General features: G+C 38.2%; 6 non-coding genes across 6 annotated transcripts; all 6 read left to right on the top strand.

Annotated features, from left to right (window-relative positions):
* Nucleotides 1-5,281: 5,281 nt before the first annotated feature.
* On the top strand, nucleotides 5,282-5,355 carry TRNAT-CGU (transfer RNA threonine (anticodon CGU)). Its single transcript has one exon. It is a non-coding gene; the product is annotated as a tRNA-Thr (tRNA).
* A 782-nt stretch (nucleotides 5,356-6,137) lies between these two features.
* On the top strand, nucleotides 6,138-6,211 carry TRNAT-AGU (transfer RNA threonine (anticodon AGU)). Its single transcript has one exon. It is a non-coding gene; the product is annotated as a tRNA-Thr (tRNA).
* Nucleotides 6,212-7,839: 1,628 nt separating this feature from the next.
* TRNAT-CGU (transfer RNA threonine (anticodon CGU)) lies at nucleotides 7,840-7,913 on the top strand. Its single transcript has one exon. It is a non-coding gene; the product is annotated as a tRNA-Thr (tRNA).
* A 3,339-nt stretch (nucleotides 7,914-11,252) lies between these two features.
* On the top strand, nucleotides 11,253-11,326 carry TRNAT-CGU (transfer RNA threonine (anticodon CGU)). Its single transcript has one exon. It is a non-coding gene; the product is annotated as a tRNA-Thr (tRNA).
* Nucleotides 11,327-12,103: 777 nt separating this feature from the next.
* On the top strand, nucleotides 12,104-12,177 carry TRNAT-CGU (transfer RNA threonine (anticodon CGU)). Its single transcript has one exon. It is a non-coding gene; the product is annotated as a tRNA-Thr (tRNA).
* Nucleotides 12,178-12,953: 776 nt separating this feature from the next.
* On the top strand, nucleotides 12,954-13,027 carry TRNAT-CGU (transfer RNA threonine (anticodon CGU)). The gene has a single exon. It is a non-coding gene; the product is annotated as a tRNA-Thr (tRNA).
* The last annotated feature ends 748 nt before the right edge of the window (nucleotides 13,028-13,775 follow it).

Here is a 13,775-nt window from a genome sequence, read left to right as displayed (position 1 = left end):
AATTCAATAAAGATTGTATTTTTTGTCACTATTGAAGCCCTAAAAATTAGTCCAGTAAAGAAAGAATTTGCATAAGTCGTCTATCTCTAGACATTCAAGGACACTGAAAGACATGAGGTGAGGGCGACTCTACCAGTAGTGCTTTTCTACTCTACTCTTACACAAAGTGGTGCTGTGGCTTAGTTGGTTAAAGCGCCTGTCTTGTAAACAGGAGATCCTGAGTTCGAATCTTAGCAGTGCCTTCTTTTCATAGCCTCTTACAGAAGTTTCTATGTTTAACAATGTACTTTCCTTGTAAAAATACTATAAAGTCAAACTTGTCTTTCTCATATCCCTTCCTTAGATAGTGCAATGGAGAGATTCTAAATCTGTGTTGTCAAAGTACTCAAAAGGAAGAAGATGTCAGCCAATGTAGGATGGCATCAAGCATGCCAAATGAAAACAGTGGGTTTACTTTTGCCAGACTGAAATGTTAGAAAAGTTTGATAGCAGCCTTCTTGAACAGGAAATGCTGGAAATATTCACTGCTTGGGCTGAAAAAGATAATTTAGAGTTTCAACATTGGAGATGAAGGTAACTTCAACAAGTATGGGATTCAAAAACCATGCATGCAGAGCACAATGGATTAGTAGTCATACGCCATAACCACTCGGCAGCTCGTCTACAGGAAGAGTCTGTAGCCAGATGATGTGATCTAATGAGGATTTTGACAAGTCTGTGCAATTTCACTAAAGATTGTGTATGAGCTTCTGGCAAAGTGGCTCTTATCATATCTACAACAGTGGATTATGTCAAGAGTTGGACAAGCTCAACTTTATCAGAGATTAACCAAAGTTTAGGGTTTTAATATCAGTAATTCAATAAAGATTGTATTTTTTGTCACTATTGAAGCCCTAAAAATTAGTCCAGTAAAGAAAGAATTTGCATAAGTCGTCTATCTCTAGACATTCAAGGACACTGAAAGACATGAGGTGAGGGCGACTCTACCAGTAGTGCTTTTCTACTCTACTCTTACACAAAGTGGTGCTGTGGCTTAGTTGGTTAAAGCGCCTGTCTTGTAAACAGGAGATCCTGAGTTCGAATCTTAGCAGTGCCTTCTTTTCATAGCCTCTTACAGAAGTTTCTATGTTTAACAATGTACTTTCCTTGTAAAAATACTATAAAGTCAAACTTGTCTTTCTCATATCCCTTCCTTAGATAGTGCAATGGAGAGATTCTAAATCTGTGTTGTCAAAGTACTCAAAAGGAAGAAGATGTCAGCCAATGTAGGATGGCATCAAGCATGCCAAATGAAAACAGTGGGTTTACTTTTGCCAGACTGAAATGTTAGAAAAGTTTGATAGCAGCCTTCTTGAACAGGAAATGCTGGAAATATTCACTGCTTGGGCTGAAAAAGATAATTTAGAGTTTCAACATTGGAGATGAAGGTAACTTCAACAAGTATGGGATTCAAAAACCATGCATGCAGAGCACAATGGATTAGTAGTCATACGCCATAACCACTCGGCAGCTCGTCTACAGGAAGAGTCTGTAGCCAGATGATGTGATCTAATGAGGATTTTGACAAGTCTGTGCAATTTCACTAAAGATTGTGTATGAGCTTCTGGCAAAGTGGCTCTTATCATATCTACAACAGTGGATTATGTCAAGAGTTGGACAAGCTCAAACTTTATCAGAGATTAACCAAAGTTTAGGGTTTTAATATCAGTAATTCAATAAAGATTGTATTTTTTGTCACTATTGAAGCCCTAAAAATTAGTCCAGTAAAGAAAGAATTTGCATAAGTCGTCTATCTCTAGACATTCAAGGACACTGAAAGACATGAGGTGAGGGCGACTCTACCAGTAGTGCTTTTCTACTCTACTCTTACACAAAGTGGTGCTGTGGCTTAGTTGGTTAAAGCGCCTGTCTTGTAAACAGGAGATCCTGAGTTCGAATCTCAGCAGTGCCTTCTTTTCATAGCCTCTTACAGAAGTTTCTATGTTTAACAATGTACTTTCCTTGTAAAAATACTATAAAGTCAAACTTGTCTTTCTCATATCCCTTCCTTAGATAGTGCAATGGAGAGATTCTAAATCTGTGTTGTCAAAGTACTCAAAAGGAAGAAGATGTCAGCCAATGTAGGATGGCATCAAGCATGCAAATGAAAACAGTGGGTTTACTTTTGCCAGACTGAAATGTTAGAAAAGTTTGATAGCAGCCTTCTTGAACAGGAAATGCTGGAAAAATTCACTGCTTGGGCTGAAAAAGATAATGTAGAGTTTCAACATTGGAGATGAAGGTAACTTCAACAAGTATGGGATTCAAAAACCATGCATGCAGAGCACAATGGATTAGTAGTCATACGCCATAACCACTCGGCAGCTCGTCTACAGGAAGAGTCTGTAGCCAGATGATGTGATCTAATGAGGATTTTGACAAGTCTGTGCAATTTCACTAAAGATTGTGTATGAGCTTCTGGCAAAGTGGCTCTTATCATATCTACAACAGTGGATTATGTCAAGAGTTGGACAAGCTCAAACTTTATCAGAGATTAACCAAAGTTTAGGGTTTTAATATCAGTAATTCAATAAAGATTGTATTTTTTGTCACTATTGAAGCCCTAAAAATTAGTCCAGTAAAGAAAGAATTTGCATAAGTCGTCTATCTCTAGACATTCAAGGACACTGAAAGACATGAGGTGAGGGCGACTCTACCAGTAGTGCTTTTCTACTCTTACACAAAGTGCTGCTGTGGCTTAGTTGGTTAAAGCGCCTGTCTCGTAACCAGGAGATCCTGAGTTTGAATCTCAGCAGTGCCTTCTTTTCATAGCCTCAGTACTGAAGTTTCTATGTTTAACAGTGTACTTTCCTTGTAAAAATACTATAAAGTCAAACTTGTCTTTCTCATATCCCTTCCTTAGATAGTGCAATGGAGAGATTCTAAATCTGTGTTGTCAAAGTACTCAAAAGGAAGAAGATGTCAGCCAATGTAGGATGGCATCAAGCATGCCAAATGAAAACAGTGGGTTTACTTTTGCCAGACTGAAATGTTAGAAAAGTTTGATAGCAGCCTTCTTGAACAGGAAATGCTGGAAATATTCACTGCTTGGGCTGAAAAAGATAATTTAGAGTTTCAACATTGGAGATGAAGGTAACTTCAACAAGTATGGGATTCAAAAACCATGCATGCAGAGCACAATGGATTAGTAGTCATACGCCATAACCACTCGGCAGCTCGTCTACAGGAAGAGTCTGTAGCCAGATGATGTGATCTAATGAGGATTTTGACAAGTCTGTGCAATTTCACTAAAGATTGTGTATGAGCTTCTGGCAAAGTGGCTCTTATCATATCTACAACAGTGGATTATGTCAAGAGTTGGACAAGCTCAAACTTTATCACAGATTAACCAAAGTTTAGGGTTTAAATATCAGTAATTCAATAAAGATTGTATTTTTTGTCACTATTGAAGCCCTAAAAATTAGTCCAGTAAAGAAAGAATTTGCATAAGTCGTCTATCTCTAGACATTCAAGGACACTGAAAGACATGAGGTGAGGGCGACTCTACCAGTAGTGCTTTTCTACTCTTACACAAAGTGCTGCTGTGGCTTAGTTGGTTAAAGCGCCTGTCTCGTAACCAGGAGATCCTGAGTTTGAATCTCAGCAGTGCCTTCTTTTCATAGCCTCAGTACTGAAGTTTCTATGTTTAACAGTGTACTTTCCTTGTAAAAATACTATAAAGTCAAACTTGTCTTTCTCATATCCCTTCCTTAGATAGTGCAATGGAGAGATTCTAAATCTGTGTTGTCAAAGTACTCAAAAGGAAGAAGATGTCAGCCAATGTAGGATGGCATCAAGCATGCCAAATGAAAACAGTGGGTTTACTTTTGCCAGACTGAAATGTTAGAAAAGTTTGATAGCAGCCTTCTTGAACAGGAAATGCTGGAAATATTCACTGCTTGGGCTGAAAAAGATAATTTAGAGTTTCAACATTGGAGATGAAGGTAACTTCAACAAGTATGGGATTCAAAAACCATGCATGCAGAGCACAATGGATTAGTAGTCATACGCCATAACCACTCGGCAGCTCGTCTACAGGAAGAGTCTGTAGCCAGATGATGTGATCTAATGAGGATTTTGACAAGTCTGTGCAATTTCACTAAAGATTGTGTATGAGCTTCTGGCAAAGTGGCTCTTATCATATCTACAACAGTGGATTATGTCAAGAGTTGGACAAGCTCAACTTTATCAGAGATTAACCAAAGTTTAGGGTTTTAATATCAGTAATTCAATAAAGATTGTATTTTTTGTCACTATTGAAGCCCTAAAAATTAGTCCAGTAAAGAAAGAATTTGCATAAGTCGTCTATCTCTAGACATTCAAGGACACTGAAAGACATGAGGTGAGGGCGACTCTACCAGTAGTGCTTTTCTACTCTACTCTTACACAAAGTGGTGCTGTGGCTTAGTTGGTTAAAGCGCCTGTCTTGTAAACAGGAGATCCTGAGTTCGAATCTTAGCAGTGCCTTCTTTTCATAGCCTCTTACAGAAGTTTCTATGTTTAACAATGTACTTTCCTTGTAAAAATACTATAAAGTCAAACTTGTCTTTCTCATATCCCTTCCTTAGATAGTGCAATGGAGAGATTCTAAATCTGTGTTGTCAAAGTACTCAAAAGGAAGAAGATGTCAGCCAATGTAGGATGGCATCAAGCATGCAAATGAAAACAGTGGGTTTACTTTTGCCAGACTGAAATGTTAGAAAAGTTTGATAGCAGCCTTCTTGAACAGGAAATGCTGGAAATATTCACTGCTTGGGCTGAAAAAGATAATGTAGAGTTTCAACATTGGAGATGAAGGTAACTTCAACAAGTATGGGATTCAAAAACCATGCATGCAGAGCACAATGGATTAGTAGTCATACGCCATAACCACTCGGCAGCTCGTCTACAGGAAGAGTCTGTAGCCAGATGATGTGATCTAATGAGGATTTTGACAAGTCTGTGCAATTTCACTAAAGATTGTGTATGAGCTTCTGGCAAAGTGGCTCTTATCATATCTACAACAGTGGATTATGTCAAGAGTTGGACAAGCTCAAACTTTATCAGAGATTAACCAAAGTTTAGGGTTTTAATATCAGTAATTCAATAAAGATTGTATTTTTTGTCACTATTGAAGCCCTAAAAATTAGTCCAGTAAAGAAAGAATTTGCATAAGTCGTCTATCTCTAGACATTCAAGGACACTGAAAGACATGAGGTGAGGGCGACTCTACCAGTAGTGCTTTTCTACTCTTACACAAAGTGGTGCTGTGGCTTAGTTGGTTAAAGCGCCTGTCTCGTAAACAGGAGATCCTGAGTTCGAATCTCAGCAGTGCCTTCTTTTCATAGCCTCAGTACTGAAGTTTCTATGTTTAACAGTGTACTTTCCTTGTAAAAATACTATAAAGTCAAACTTGTCTTTCTCATATCCCTTCCTTAGATAGTGCAATGGAGAGATTCTAAATCTGTGTTGTCAAAGTACTCAAAAGGAAGAAGATGTCAGCCAATGTAGGATGGCATCAAGCATGCCAAATGAAAACAGTGGGTTTACTTTTGCCAGACTGAAATGTTAGAAAAGTTTGATAGCAGCCTTCTTGAACAGGAAATGCTGGAAATATTCACTGCTTGGGCTGAAAAAGATAATTTAGAGTTTCAACATTGGAGATGAAGGTAACTTCAACAAGTATGGGATTCAAAAACCATGCATGCAGAGCACAATGGATTAGTAGTCATACGCCATAACCACTCGGCAGCTCGTCTACAGGAAGAGTCTGTAGCCAGATGATGTGATCTAATGAGGATTTTGACAAGTCTGTGCAATTTCACTAAAGATTGTGTATGAGCTTCTGGCAAAGTGGCTCTTATCATATCTACAACAGTGGATTATGTCAAGAGTTGGACAAGCTCAAACTTTATCAGAGATTAACCAAAGTTTAGGGTTTTAATATCAGTAATTCAATAAAGATTGTATTTTTTGTCACTATTGAAGCCCTAAAAATTAGTCCAGTAAAGAAAGAATTTGCATAAGTCGTCTATCTCTAGACATTCAAGGACACTGAAAGACATGAGGTGAGGGCGACTCTACCAGTAGTTCTTTTCTACTCTACTCTTACACAAAGTGGTGCTGTGGCTTAGTTGGTTAAAGCGCCTGTCTAGTAAACAGGAGATCCTGAGTTCGAATCTCAGCAGTGCCTTCTTTTCATAGCCTCTTACAGAAGTTTCTATGTTTAACAATGTACTTTCCTTGTAAAAATACTATAAAGTCAAACTTGTCTTTCTCATATCCCTTCCTTAGATAGTGCATTGGAGAGATTCTAAATCTGTGTTGTCTAAGTACTCAAAAGGAAGATGTCAGCCAATGTAGGATGGCATCAAGCATGCCAAATGAAAACAGTGGGTTTACTTTTGCCAGACTGAAATGTTAGAAAAGTTTGATAGCAGCCTTCTTGAACAGGAAATGCTGGAAATATTCACTGCTTGGGCTGAAAAAGATAATTTAGAGTTTCAACATTGGAGATGAAGGTAACTTCAACAAGTATGGGATTCAAAAACCATGCATGCAGAGCACAATGGATTAGTAGTCATACGCCATAACCACTCGGCAGCTCGTCTACAGGAAGAGTCTGTAGCCAGATGATGTGATCTAATGAGGATTTTGACAAGTCTGTGCAATTTCACTAAAGATTGTGTATGAGCTTCTGGCAAAGTGGCTCTTATCATATCTACAACAGTGGATTATGTCAAGAGTTGGACAAGCTCAAACTTTATCAGAGATTAACCAAAGTTTAGGGTTTTAATATCAGTAATTCAATAAAGATTGTATTTTTTGTCACTATTGAAGCCCTAAAAATTAGTCCAGTAAAGAAAGAATTTGCATAAGTCGTCTATCTCTAGACATTCAAGGACACTGAAAGACATGAGGTGAGGGCGACTCTACCAGTAGTGCTTTTCTACTCTACTCTTACACAAAGTGGTGCTGTGGCTTAGTTGGTTAAAGCGCCTGTCTTGTAAACAGGAGATCCTGAGTTCGAATCTTAGCAGTGCCTTCTTTTCATAGCCTCTTACAGAAGTTTCTATGTTTAACAATGTACTTTCCTTGTAAAAATACTATAAAGTCAAACTTGTCTTTCTTATATCCCTTCCTTAGATAGTGCAATGGAGAGATTCTAAATCTGTGTTGTCAAAGTACTCAAAAGGAAGAAGATGTCAGCCAATGTAGGATGGCATCAAGCATGCCAAATGAAAACAGTGGGTTTACTTTTGCCAGACTGAAATGTTAGAAAAGTTTGATAGCAGCCTTCTTGAACAGGAAATGCTGGAAATATTCACTGCTTGGGCTGAAAAAGATAATGTAGAGTTTCAACATTGGAGATGAAGGTAACTTCAACAAGTATGGGATTCAAAAACCATGCATGCAGAGCACAATGGATTAGTAGTCATACGCCATAACCACTCGGCAGCTCGTCTACAGGAAGAGTCTGTAGCCAGATGATGTGATCTAATGAGGATTTTGACAAGTCTGTGCAATTTCACTAAAGATTGTGTATGAGCTTCTGGCAAAGTGGCTCTTATCATATCTACAACAGTGGATTATGTCAAGAGTTGGACAAGCTCAAACTTTATCAGAGATTAACCAAAGTTTAGGGTTTTAATATCAGTAATTCAATAAAGATTGTATTTTTTGTCACTATTGAAGCCCTAAAAATTAGTCCAGTAAAGAAAGAATTTGCATAAGTCGTCTATCTCTAGACATTCAAGGACACTGAAAGACATGAGGTGAGGGCGACTCTACCAGTAGTGCTTTTCTACTCTTACACAAAGTGGTGCTGTGGCTTAGTTGGTTAAAGCGCCTGTCTCGTAAACAGGAGATCCTGAGTTCGAATCTCAGCAGTGCCTTCTTTTCATAGCCTCAGTACTGAAGTTTCTATGTTTAACAGTGTACTTTCCTTGTAAAAATACTATAAAGTCAAACTTGTCTTTCTCATATCCCTTCCTTAGATAGTGCAATGGAGAGATTCTAAATCTGTGTTGTCAAAGTACTCAAAAGGAAGAAGATGTCAGCCAATGTAGGATGGCATCAAGCATGCCAAATGAAAACAGTGGGTTTACTTTTGCCAGACTGAAATGTTAGAAAAGTTTGATAGCAGCCTTCTTGAACAGGAAATGCTGGAAATATTCACTGCTTGGGCTGAAAAAGATAATTTAGAGTTTCAACATTGGAGATGAAGGTAACTTCAACAAGTATGGGATTCAAAAACCATGCATGCAGAGCACAATGGATTAGTAGTCATACGCCATAACCACTCGGCAGCTCGTCTACAGGAAGAGTCTGTAGCCAGATGATGTGATCTAATGAGGATTTTGACAAGTCTGTGCAATTTCACTAAAGATTGTGTATGAGCTTCTGGCAAAGTGGCTCTTATCATATCTACAACAGTGGATTATGTCAAGAGTTGGACAAGCTCAACTTTATCAGAGATTAACCAAAGTTTAGGGTTTTAATATCAGTAATTCAATAAAGATTGTATTTTTTGTCACTATTGAAGCCCTAAAAATTAGTCCAGTAAAGAAAGAATTTGCATAAGTCGTCTATCTCTAGACATTCAAGGACACTGAAAGACATGAGGTGAGGGCGACTCTACCAGTAGTGCTTTTCTACTCTACTCTTACACAAAGTGGTGCTGTGGCTTAGTTGGTTAAAGCGCCTGTCTTGTAAACAGGAGATCCTGAGTTCGAATCTTAGCAGTGCCTTCTTTTCATAGCCTCTTACAGAAGTTTCTATGTTTAACAATGTACTTTCCTTGTAAAAATACTATAAAGTCAAACTTGTCTTTCTCATATCCCTTCCTTAGATAGTGCAATGGAGAGATTCTAAATCTGTGTTGTCAAAGTACTCAAAAGGAAGAAGATGTCAGCCAATGTAGGATGGCATCAAGCATGCCAAATGAAAACAGTGGGTTTACTTTTGCCAGACTGAAATGTTAGAAAAGTTTGATAGCAGCCTTCTTGAACAGGAAATGCTGGAAATATTCACTGCTTGGGCTGAAAAAGATAATTTAGAGTTTCAACATTGGAGATGAAGGTAACTTCAACAAGTATGGGATTCAAAAACCATGCATGCAGAGCACAATGGATTAGTAGTCATACGCCATAACCACTCGGCAGCTCGTCTACAGGAAGAGTCTGTAGCCAGATGATGTGATCTAATGAGGATTTTGACAAGTCTGTGCAATTTCACTAAAGATTGTGTATGAGCTTCTGGCAAAGTGGCTCTTATCATATCTACAACAGTGGATTATGTCAAGAGTTGGACAAGCTCAACTTTATCAGAGATTAACCAAAGTTTAGGGTTTTAATATCAGTAATTCAATAAAGATTGTATTTTTTGTCACTATTGAAGCCCTAAAAATTAGTCCAGTAAAGAAAGAATTTGCATAAGTCGTCTATCTCTAGACATTCAAGGACACTGAAAGACATGAGGTGAGGGCGACTCTACCAGTAGTGCTTTTCTACTCTACTCTTACACAAAGTGGTGCTGTGGCTTAGTTGGTTAAAGCGCCTGTCTTGTAAACAGGAGATCCTGAGTTCGAATCTTAGCAGTGCCTTCTTTTCATAGCCTCTTACAGAAGTTTCTATGTTTAACAATGTACTTTCCTTGTAAAAATACTATAAAGTCAAACTTGTCTTTCTCATATCCCTTCCTTAGATAGTGCAATGGAGAGATTCTAAATCTGTGTTGTCAAAGTACTCAAAAGGAAGAAGATGTCAGCCAATGTAGGATGGCATCAAGCATGCCAAATGAAAACAGTGGGTTTACTTTTGCCAGACTGAAATGTTAGAAAAGTTTGATAGCAGCCTTCTTGAACAGGAAATGCTGGAAATATTCACTGCTTGGGCTGAAAAAGATAATTTAGAGTTTCAACATTGGAGATGAAGGTAACTTCAACAAGTATGGGATTCAAAAACCATGCATGCAGAGCACAATGGATTAGTAGTCATACGCCATAACCACTCGGCAGCTCGTCTACAGGAAGAGTCTGTAGCCAGATGATGTGATCTAATGAGGATTTTGACAAGTCTGTGCAATTTCACTAAAGATTGTGTATGAGCTTCTGGCAAAGTGGCTCTTATCATATCTACAACAGTGGATTATGTCAAGAGTTGGACAAGCTCAAACTTTATCAGAGATTAACCAAAGTTTAGGGTTTTAATATCAGTAATTCAATAAAGATTGTATTTTTTGTCACTATTGAAGCCCTAAAAATTAGTCCAGTAAAGAAAGAATTTGCATAAGTCGTCTATCTCTAGACATTCAAGGACACTGAAAGACATGAGGTGAGGGCGACTCTACCAGTAGTGCTTTTCTACTCTACTCTTACACAAAGTGGTGCTGTGGCTTAGTTGGTTAAAGCGCCTGTCTTGTAAACAGGAGATCCTGAGTTCGAATCTCAGCAGTGCCTTCTTTTCATAGCCTCTTACAGAAGTTTCTATGTTTAACAATGTACTTTCCTTGTAAAAATACTATAAAGTCAAACTTGTCTTTCTCATATCCCTTCCTTAGATAGTGCAATGGAGAGATTCTAAATCTGTGTTGTCAAAGTACTCAAAAGGAAGAAGATGTCAGCCAATGTAGGATGGCATCAAGCATGCAAATGAAAACAGTGGGTTTACTTTTGCCAGACTGAAATGTTAGAAAAGTTTGATAGCAGCCTTCTTGAACAGGAAATGCTGGAAAAATTCACTGCTTGGGCTGAAAAAGATAATGTAGAGTTTCAACATTGGAGATGAAGGTAACTTCAACAAGTATGGGATTCAAAAACCATGCATGCAGAGCACAATGGATTAGTAGTCATACGCCATAACCACTCGGCAGCTCGTCTACAGGAAGAGTCTGTAGCCAGATGATGTGATCTAATGAGGATTTTGACAAGTCTGTGCAATTTCACTAAAGATTGTGTATGAGCTTCTGGCAAAGTGGCTCTTATCATATCTACAACAGTGGATTATGTCAAGAGTTGGACAAGCTCAAACTTTATCAGAGATTAACCAAAGTTTAGGGTTTTAATATCAGTAATTCAATAAAGATTGTATTTTTTGTCACTATTGAAGCCCTAAAAATTAGTCCAGTAAAGAAAGAATTTGCATAAGTCGTCTATCTCTAGACATTCAAGGACACTGAAAGACATGAGGTGAGGGCGACTCTACCAGTAGTGCTTTTCTACTCTTACACAAAGTGGTGCTGTGGCTTAGTTGGTTAAAGCGCCTGTCTCGTAAACAGGAGATCCTGAGTTCGAATCTCAGCAGTGCCTTCTTTTCATAGCCTCAGTACTGAAGTTTCTATGTTTAACAGTGTACTTTCCTTGTAAAAATACTATAAAGTCAAACTTGTCTTTCTCATATCCCTTCCTTAGATAGTGCAATGGAGAGATTCTAAATCTGTGTTGTCAAAGTACTCAAAAGGAAGAAGATGTCAGCCAATGTAGGATGGCATCAAGCATGCCAAATGAAAACAGTGGGTTTACTTTTGCCAGACTGAAATGTTAGAAAAGTTTGATAGCAGCCTTCTTGAACAGGAAATGCTGGAAATATTCACTGCTTGGGCTGAAAAAGATAATTTAGAGTTTCAACATTGGAGATGAAGGTAACTTCAACAAGTATGGGATTCAAAAACCATGCATGCAGAGCACAATGGATTAGTAGTCATACGCCATAACCACTCGGCAGCTCGTCTACAGGAAGAGTCTGTAGCCAGATGATGTGATCTAATGAGGATTTTGACAAGTCTGTGCAATTTCACTAAAGATTGTGTATGAGCTTCTGGCAAAGTGGCTCTTATCATATCTACAACAGTGGATTATGTCAAGAGTTGGACAAGCTCAAACTTTATCAGAGATTAACCAAAGTTTAGGGTTTTAATATCAGTAATTCAATAAAGATTGTATTTTTTGTCACTATTGAAGCCCTAAAAATTAGTCCAGTAAAGAAAGAATTTGCATAAGTCGTCTATCTCTAGACATTCAAGGACACTGAAAGACATGAGGTGAGGGCGACTCTACCAGTAGTGCTTTTCTACTCTTACACAAAGTGGTGCTGTGGCTTAGTTGGTTAAAGCGCCTGTCTCGTAAACAGGAGATCCTGAGTTCGAATCTCAGCAGTGCCTTCTTTTCATAGCCTCTTACAGAAGTTTCTATGTTTAACAATGTACTTTCCTTGTAAAAATACTATAAAGTCAAACTTGTCTTTCTCATATCCCTTCCTTAGATAGTGCAATGGAGAGATTCTAAATCTGTGTTGAAAAAGTACTCAAAAGGAAGAAGATGTCAGCCAATGTAGGATGGCATCAAGCATGCCAAATGAAAACAGTGGGTTTACTTTTGCCAGACTGAAATGTTAGAAAAGTTTGATAGCAGCCTTCTTGAACAGGAAATGCTGGAAATATTCACTGCTTGGGCTGAAAAAGATAATGTAGAGTTTCAACATTGGAGATGAAGGTAACTTCAACAAGTATGGGATTCAAAAACCATGCATGCAGAGCACAATGGATTAGTAGTCATACGCCATAACCACTCGGCAGCTCGTCTACAGGAAGAGTCTGTAGCCAGATGATGTGATCTAATGAGGATTTTGACAAGTCTGTGCAATTTCACTAAAGATTGTGTATGAGCTTCTGGCAAAGTGGCTCTTATCATATCTACAACAGTGGATTATGTCAAGAGTTGGACAAGCTCAAACTTTATCAGAGATTAACCAAAGTTTAGGGTTTTAATATCAGTAATTCAATAAAGATTGTATTTTTTGTCACTATTGAAGCCCTAAAAATTAGTCCAGTAAAGAAAGAATTTGCATAAGTCGTCTATCTCTAGACATTCAAGGACACTGAAAGACATGAGGTGAGGGCGACTCTACCAGTAGTGCTTTTCTACTCTTACACAAAGTGGTGCTGTGGCTTAGTTGGTTAAAGCGCCTGTCTCGTAAACAGGAGATCCTGAGTTCGAATCTCAGCAGTGCCTTCTTTTCATAGCCTCTTGCAGAAGTTTCTATGTTTAACAATGTACTTTCCTTGTAAAAATACTATAAAGTCAAACTTGTCTTTCTCATATCCCTTCCTTAGATAGTGCAATGGAGAGATTCTAAATCTGTGTTGTCAAAGTACTCAAAAGGAAGAAGATGTCAGCCAATGTAGGATGGCATCAAGCATGCAAATGAAAACAGTGGGTTTACTTTTGCCAGACTGAAATGTTAGAAAAGTTTGATAGCAGCCTTCTTGAACAGGAAATGCTGGAAATATTCACTGCTTGGGCTGAAAAAGATAATGTAGAGTTTCAACATTGGAGATGAAGGTAACTTCAACAAGTATGGGATTCAAAAACCATGCATGCAGAGCACAATGGATTAGTAGTCATACGCCATAACCACTCGGCAGCTCGTCTACAGGAAGAGTCTGTAGCCAGATGATGTGATCTAATGAGGATTTTGACAAGTCTGTGCAATTTCACTAAAGATTGTGTATGAGCTTCTGGCAAAGTGGCTCTTATCATATCTACAACAGTGGATTATGTCAAGAGTTGGACAAGCTCAAACTTTATCAGAGATTAACCAAAGTTTAGGGTTTTAATATCAGTAATTCAATAAAGATTGTATTTTTTGTCACTATTGAAGCCCTAAAAATTAGTCCAGTAAAGAAAGAATTTGCATAAGTCGTCTATCTCTAGACATTCAAGGACACTGAAAGACATGAGGTGAGGGCGACTCTACCAG

The sequence above is a fragment of the Anomaloglossus baeobatrachus genome, unplaced genomic scaffold, assembly GCF_048569485.1.
Source record: "Anomaloglossus baeobatrachus isolate aAnoBae1 unplaced genomic scaffold, aAnoBae1.hap1 Scaffold_3887, whole genome shotgun sequence".
Classification (NCBI taxonomy): Eukaryota; Metazoa; Chordata; class Amphibia; order Anura; family Aromobatidae; genus Anomaloglossus; species Anomaloglossus baeobatrachus.
The sequence above is the reverse complement of the archived record's forward strand: the minus strand, read 5'-3'. Positions and strand labels throughout refer to the sequence as shown.